Here is an 8,867-nt window from a genome sequence, read left to right on the forward strand (position 1 = left end):
CCAGACTCCAAAGAGACAGTGCACAGTGAAGATAAGCTGTGGTAATATTCTTCCCTAAGGCTTCCCCGAAGGGATACAGGGAGAATTTGCTGGGAATGCAATGGCTAGTGGGAATGTGGCTGAGGTCTGCAAGGAAAGTTCTGGCAATGCACTGCAACGGGAGCATGGAGGGTGAGGTTGGACGGTGGCAGCTTCCAGCACCAGCCTTGAATTTCTCTAGGAATAGGAGCCACTCACTGAGCTGAAAATGGCCAAGGTGGCTGTGGGAGAGGAGAGCAGGAGCTGGCCGGAGCGCAGGTTGCTGGAGGCACCTTTTAACAGGCTGCTGATGAGCTGGCTTCAGTTTTCACAGCCTGCCAGTATGGACTGAACCACCTGCAGTAAGGTGGTGGACTATGGGACGTGCATACTTGGAAACACATGGAGAAGTGCTGAAAACGCCGTGCTCTGTGGCAGCATCCTCAGGCAGCGCCCAGCACCCAGGAGCTGTGGCTGAAACAGAGCCTTTTAGTAGCTCCTCCTGCAATTGCCCTGCTGAGCCTTCCTTCAAAACATTCAAATCTGTCCTGAACAACTGTCTTGGTGGCAGAGCCTAACCTCTGCTGTGCTTTCTGGATGCTCTGAGTTCTTCGCCTAACCTCTGCTGTGCTTTCTGGATGCTCTGAGTTCTTCGTTGCTATTATTATTCAGCCTGCCCTTTATGCAATGCCAACACTGCTGCTGATCTGTCTGCTATACTTCAGGGCTTTTTTCAAGACCCCAGTTTCCCGTGAGAATACTTCCCACTGATTTACATGGGCTGTAGTGGAGCAGGCCACTGGGGACAGAAATGGCCACACAACTGGCCTCAGCCTGCAGGCTGCCTAGTGAGCTATGCCGTAAAATATTGATGAAAGAGCTGCCTCAGAGCGCTGGGTTTTGCGAGGAGGAAGGACAGGTCAGGCCAATGCAAACTGTTTTTATCTTCACCCAGAGTAACTGTAGTTGTCCAAGTGGCCAGGATTTCTTACCACTTTCTTTGATTAGATCATCACTTCGTGAAGAAATTCTTTTTGACAACTGCTCATCTTTTTCTTCTGCTAAATTTCCACAAATTCCTCCCAACTCTTTCCCATACTGCATCATGCATGTGCTCTCCAGACTATGCCAGCAGCTAAGTTTCTGTTGCTTTCACACCTTTTGTAGCTTGGGGAAGTCACAAAAAACAGCACAGACCAAAACTGTGTGAAACTAGACTAATTTAAAAGCTCAGATTCTGCCGTCTCATGCTCATACCCAACAAAAAGTGCCCCTGAAGCACATTCATCAGCAGAATTGATGGACAGAGTATGCTATGCCCAGAGCAGAGCACACGTGGTGCACCAGGGCAGTGCCCCTCAGCTGGCTCTGCAATTGCCCCCAGACTCCCCTCTGCTTTGCTCAGGTGTGAAAATTTTTGTTTCCCTCTTTTGTTTACTAGATTGGCACTAGGAGATGCTTACGGTTGAGAATGACAACTTGGAAGACAGCAGTTGATTTGGTCTATATGTGTCCTGCTCTCAGAAAGCAGAGGAATGCTTCACATTGTGTTCACTCCATTAGCTAAGACTACAAGAAGATTATTTTTTCTCCATGGACTTTGTGAAGTACAAGACTTCAGAAATGCCCACTAATTCCTGACCAAAGGTGGATAATGGACCATCCTTGAGCTCTTGCTAATGGTACAGAGAGACGTAGGGCACAGGAAAATGTTTTATTTGTTTTCAGTGCCGGTAGTGATTATTTCTCTGATCTGGAAGTCCAAGTTGCCAGATGTTTTGGGTGCCCCAATTAGAAAGCTGTAATTTTTAGAGACAAGGTTGGCCCAGCCTTAAAACCAAACAGGAGTCTTAAAAAAACCTCTCAAGTTTTTTTTCCCTCAAACAAACCAGAAACTAGGCACTTCTGCAAATGGAGGATTTCATTTGTCACACTGAGACTTAATGACTAAGTATGACAGTAGAAGTAGGAGGTTAAATGGTGAACTACTTACCGGTTATCGTTGTAACAAATTATACCTATTTGACATTTTTACTGCCTTTCTAAGGGGTTCCCACCCCATTTCTGCTCCCTGCCTCTTGGCCACAGGTCTCTGCCCTCTCAGTTGTGCCAAAGACTGAATTGGCTATCTTTTTTATGGCCTATCTCTTAACAGAGTGGACAAAAATCTCCTCCTCTTGTGGGTTTGTGGGTAGGGATAATAACTGACAGTTACTGTTTGTACCTAATGTATGACTGCCTGAGCACAATTTACAAAAGTAACAGCCCTGTCTGAAGGTAAAGCAGAGGTGCAGCTGGGAGTGACAAAAGTCCTGTCATTAGAGCATGAATACTAGGAAGTTGGTGTCAATTTGTGTCTTGGCAGCAGAGAAATCCTAGTGCTGAGAGAGAGACAAGAAGAGCTGTTGAACGTTACTTTACTGATGATAAGCTCTAATTTACTCCCTTGGATAGCAGTTTACAAAAGAAAGGCTGCTGTGCCATTCAGAGGACATACAGATGCTTCAGTACTTGCCCAGGTTGGTCCTACAGGATAAGGAGAGGATCTAATCTTGACCCCTGACCTGACCCATGCTAGCTTTCCTTTCCCATCTCAGTAGCTTTGGTGTCTGTATCACTCCCCTGCCCTTTGCTAATGCAGCTCCTCTCCAGCGAGTGAACAAAAGAGAGGTTCACACCCCACAGAGGTAAAGGGAGCTGGGACCATCGGCTGGAGACCCTTGAGGAAGATCCATCAGCTGATGGTCTCAGCACTGTTGTGGGACTGAGGTTCAAAAGCCACGTTTGGGCTGGGAGGAGATTAGCATCCTGCTCCATTCCCATGGTATTTGCCTGCAAAATAGTCACAGACGTGTGTTATTTTCTGCTACTAACTAGAATAATAGTTTTAAAGCTACATGTCACTCTGCCGTTTCACTTTCAAGAGACAATGCTTATTTTTAGAAAAAATTACTCGCAAACGGTAGGTTTTCCTGGTCATATCCGCTGATAGAAATGTCTGTATTGCAGATGGCAGCATGTCTAATCCTCATGAGACAAATTTCCTGGAATTGAACAGAAGACAAAGTGTGAATATCACACTGTCGTTTAAGTAACTGTGCCTGTTTAGTAGAAAATCAGTCAGCAATACAAAACAATTATTTAAAAAAGCAATGTCTTGGACATCCATTTTAAGTTGCACATAAACAGCTCAATCTTTCTCAAGCTAGTTGTGGCTGCAGAAGCTAAACAGGGTAAAGAAAATATTCTTTTGAACTTGGAATCAATCAAAAAGTCACTCACTAATCACAGAGATGTTTCTTCACTGGCACAGCTAGATGCCCTCTGGTTTCTTTCCCTTCTTGAACCACTATAATAATGAGACAAAATAAAAACTATTACTTTTGAGGGGGCATTACTAGCTTAGAAGTAGCTTGCAAGCCAGTGAACAGAAGAACAGGGTCTTGAAGAGCCTCCTGTCAACTTTCTTCTTGTTCAAGCTGAGTGGACCAGCTACGGGCTTTCATAGATAGGCAATCAAACACCCAGAGAGAAACACTACAGCTCTATAGGACATGATTATTAGTGAAAGGCAATGTCTGATGAACAAAAGTCTTTCAGATTAGCCTTTGCTATGTAAGAATATTGTAGGAAAAAAAAAATGTACAAAAAAGTTCAGAAAAAAAAAAAGCAGCAGAGAAATAAAATGAGGTTTTGACTGTCCTGAGAGATCAGGACTATAACGCTGGTGTAAAAAGGCTTTCATGTTTACCTTTTTATCTTGTTTGATAACTACGAACTCCTGGAGAGTAAGAACCAAGAGTACCCCAAGCATGACCAGTGCATTTGAAAACAAAGTATTAGCCCAGGAAATGCTTTCAAAGTGATCTGTTTTTCAGTGGAAGGTATGTGGGGGGATTTACTAATACAATAAAAAGGGAAAAAGGATTAAACTATGTCTGAGGTATATATTCTTCATATCTCTAAAGAGGTTCAATCCTAAGGCGATTCTAGAATACAGACAAAGCTCATGAGCAAAGAATAATAAAACTCATTAATTTTTTTTTGCCTCTTTTCTTCTTTTTTTCTTCTTTTTTATCTCTCCATCTGCCCTTCCACCCTCCCTCTCTCTTTAAGTCTAAAGAAAAATAATTTGCATATACTGATAAAACAAAGGTCAAGACAGAAGCCCCAAAACTCTGCCAGGAAGCACTGAGACCTTTTCCCTTACAGAACTCAGCACAAGGTGACAGAAGGAAAGCTTCACTTCTTTTCCTGTCTCCATCTAAGCAGATTGGGTGTCTCCCCTTTTGATCCAGCCTCCATTTAGCGGAAGGGGCCTGAGATATTTCTGAGTTGCTCTTCTCTGTATCCTTTCCCATCTGGAAAGCGAGAGGTGTTTGGGTGAGCAGGTCCATTCCATGATAAACATTAAAAACTTTTGGCAGTACAATCTGCTGGCAGATGAAATAAAACGTATATATTTATGCAAATCAGTATATACAGCACAGATAATACATGACCAAAAGACTCTTTTGGCTTTTTTAGGATTAGCGTAGGTGGGTGGAAGGTTCATCTGTGCTTGTGATAGAGCAGAAAGACTAATGACTCTGGGAGAGAAGGGAGCTAGGATAGACTGAACATGGTGGATGAATCACTGGAGCATGGCCCTGAGGGAAAGCAGACCTTAGAGCTGCACTGCCAGGAATGCAGTGGTGCCTTGCTTGTGCATGGGATAGAAGCTGCTATCATTTTTGTTACCTAGTTTGATAAAGGAGATAAACAGCTTTTTTTACAACTATTTAAAATTATTAATATTACGACTTTCTAAACAACAACAGGCCATGTGGAATATGTAGGAATTGTATGAGACTGAAGTTATTGCACCTTCCTATGAAAAATAAATTCAACATCCCTCATACTGTTTGAGTTATGTCCTCTGTCACTACAGTGAATTGCAAACATTTGTAGATGTCTCCCTGTGTACATCTGTGCATATATTTGTTTATATAAAAGAACCTTCTTCAAATGAATTGCTTGGTGTTCAGCAGTTCTGTCTACGGGCTCAGACTAGAAGGCTGCTGAATCTAAGTCAGGAAAAGAATTCATATTTTTAAGAATTAATCTCTCTTCTCAATGTTTTCTATCACTAGGATATCTCACATTTTAACATACTGTATTCTCTGTGAGGTGACGGCTGGGCAAGGGGACACATGAGAATAATCCCTCGGGGCCTGAGCAAACCACAGCCCACAGCCAGGAACATGAAGGATGCCTGATCTTTGTTCGTCTCACTGGCTTTCCTGGAAGAGGAATATTAAGTCAACAACCACTAGCTCTGAAAGCATGCTGTCAGCTTACACCTTTAGTACTACTTCAGTCACTTTAACAGAAAAAATTCCATCCAAGCCTTCTGTATTGCATATGTGGAAAAGGATCTGTTCTGATCAATGCAATTCATCACCATCAGAAAGAATATGTATTAAATCTTATCTGGACACAAGCACTAACTGCAAAGCCCTTTATAAAACTCTTCTTCATGACAAAAAGAGCAAATGACCTCTTTCCAGTCTCTCGTATCGTACTTGCTCTATACCTTCTCCCTGCCTCTTTCCCAGGCATTCATTCATCCTCCAAATGAGTTGGCTTTACTCAGAGTTGCCACCACTGACCCACACAGAACTGTGTGGCAGGAAAGTTTTAAGAAGGAATTCATCACTTCTGGTAAAAGTTAGTGAAAAGAAGGGCGAATGCCTTTTCATACTTACCTACCAATCTCAGGGAAGACAAATAATTTTTCTTTCACCTGCATTGAACTCTTCCTCTATCCACATACGACAGATCATTTTCCATGTTCTTACAGTCATTTGGGATAAAGAGGTTGCCTCTTTACTTTCCAAAAGGCAGAAATACACCAACTGGCTGATATGTATGGAGACACTATTTTCTTTGCTGGATCAGATCTACGTATAGGCAGAGCAGACCACCTTCCCACAGCCTCACCTCCGCAGCCTCTGCCGAGTGTCATCCATGACGGAAGGTCTGCATTTTGTCCATGCTGCTGAGAATCCTATGCCCTCATGTATTTTATGGAAACAGTGAATTCAACCCATGGCACTTCTGAGGCCAAGGTGTCTCATTGCTCTTGCATAAATGAGATATTACAAGGCGCTCCTTCTGTGGCAATAGCAGCTCAGCTAGTCAACAGGTTACCTTACTATGCATTAATCATCCATGCTTAAATTCCCCTGGTAGTTTGCATCACTGTGTGACAGTCTCTGGAAATGAAACCTTTAGCGTCAAAGCAGCCTCGAACAGCCCTCCTCACACCTCTGGAGAATGAACCCAAATGTTTAGCCAGAGGAGTGACTGCAGAGCTTTTCTCTGACTCCTGAGCCCCAACTGCTCCTGTGAAAATTAAACAGGCAGCAAAAAAGAAACAGGAGTAATGCCACACATAGTTGCCATAAGGATAATAGTTGGCATTTGAGTCTCATTGGCCAGTTAAGGATACCATCCACGATGCCAGAGAGGTCGCCATACCAGGCCTGGGATTTAGAAGCGAGATTAGAGGCAGCTGTTCCTTTATCAGTGTAAAGATGAAAACTCAGGGTATAAAAATAAAATGCAACAGATCATCCCTTTCCTTGGAGGCTGTAGCCAACTTGAGCAGCAGCTCTTGCCTCGAGCAGCAGTGGCAGGATTATGGTGTGCCCGTGTTGCCTTTGCGGAGGGTGCTTGGGAGCGCGTCCCTCACCCCTGCACGGTGGCTGCTGGTGTCTTCAGGGGAGCCTCCCAGTTGCCACTGCTTTGCAGCTCCTTGGAGGGACGTGCATTGGGGAGGACAGCTGGCCTTACGGAAATGCTTTGTTTGGAAGAGCTTTACTGTTGAATAAACAGCTGTGAACAATGTTTGCAGCTGGGATGAAAGGCGCTTGCTTTTGTCTTAATTTCACAGCATTATTTTCCTGTAGTGAGAAGCATCCATGTAACTTGCAGGCTAGGGAGAAGCATCTTTCATCTTGCTTCCAGGCTCCTTGTTGGAGGCGAACAGAGTGGGGCCAAACTGCTTCGCACCCAAGGTGATCTCATCCTATTCCACAGTGCCGGTGGACAGTCACCACGGAAATGCTGAAAATCGTGCTGTATGAGCCAGTGCAGACATGGCTTCTCCTACAAAAACAAAAATGTAACTAACTGTCACAGTGCAAACACAAAGCAAACTATTAAAAACCAGTGGATCCTAGTATGCCTTCATCCGAGTAAGCTGTTTTCTTTAGACCATAATAAATCATGTTTCTACAAGCTGTCTCTGTACAAAGAGATGAGAACAAAATATAAAACTTGGGTGAAAAGTTTCAAAACCTTAATCCCAAGAGAGGGCACTCTTAAACACTGCTTATAATTTCTGCAGTATTTTATTAAGCAATTATTAACATGTCATTTGTTTAGAAAAAACAGATTATTCAAATCAACATGGCTTAAAAATTTGTCTTCAATGAAAAATGTTTTCCCTTTGTGAATATATCAGACTCTCATCAAGTTGCACAGTGAAGCATTTATTGTTGGCCCTCAGTGTTTGAGATGTTGAGTTACATGTACCCTCTTAATTCTACCCCTTAGCCTGTATCACCACACTTCTTTCATCAGCAGATACCACCGTTAATCATACAAAACAGTACGCTGATGCAATGTGTTCTTCAAGCTTAGATATGAAGCTAGAATGGTTATAAATATCTAAAAAGAATCATCTTCAGGAAGGGACTAAACAACGAAAAACTTAATTCCCCGAAGTGACTGCATCAGAAAGTTTCAAGACCCTCAAAACTGTAGACTTTAATGACACCTTTCTATACTAACAATGCCTGATTTGTTTTACGTACAATCTGATCATCTGTCTTAAGAATGTATCACCACTAGTTGTAAGTCATAAATATTTCACTGTGTAACTGGGGAGTGCTGTTTTTTTAAGACAACTCAATAAATGATTACCAGATTTCTACGTCATTGACTTTCTTTTGGCCAGCACTTAAGTAATTCATTAAAACAAAACGTCAGGATTGTGTCATAGAGAATAAGACTTAAATCCTCCTTTTGGTTCAGTTCTTATGCTGGCCTTCATTTACTTCACTTTTGAAAAATCATCAAATCTCTAGTTCCCAGTTTTAACGATACATGAACTGACATGGCTGAAATTATGCATTTGATCATTCTGTAAAGCTCTGGAGCCCTCTGCTCTGCTGTTGTTGGACAGCTGCACAAAAACCTCAAGTACTTTCTATGAAATGCTGGGAAGCTTTGTGGAGTGTGTGTTAATGTCTCATCTGAACATCAGAACAAGCAGGGAATCAAGCAGAAAACAAAATGAAAATGTCAAGAGTGAGGAATCTCAGTCACTTAATTCTTCATAGACTCTTTCTTGCTCATAAATTAGATTTAGCAGAGTGTCTTGGTATGTAAAATATACATGAAAGGAAAGTCTCCTAACGGGATCAGCAATTGTAATTGTCCTCATTTACTTACTGCTTTCAACCAGTTAGAGAACTACAGGCAGAAGAACAGGACTGTTGCTAGAGGACCAGCAGATCTGCTGCATTCTTTGGCCATGACAGTAACTGTATTATGTTCCGGGAGAGGTACCATACCAAGAAGCAGGGGATCAAAATGTGCCTTCCATTACTTTGGTCCCTGCTCAATTCAATGACCTTGTGCAGTTTAAACAGAGTGAAAAATCTATTTGCTTTGTATGTACAGCATGTACAGAAAAAACGTACCATGAACCAGCTGAACTCCCCAGGCTTGATTACCACTTGCATATTTATGCAAATAGTCCTGATGATTTCTGTGGAAGTGACACAAAGCAGAAAGGT

This window comes from Tauraco erythrolophus, chromosome 7 (genome assembly GCF_009769465.1).
Source record: "Tauraco erythrolophus isolate bTauEry1 chromosome 7, bTauEry1.pri, whole genome shotgun sequence".
Taxonomy (NCBI): Eukaryota; Metazoa; Chordata; class Aves; order Musophagiformes; family Musophagidae; genus Tauraco; species Tauraco erythrolophus.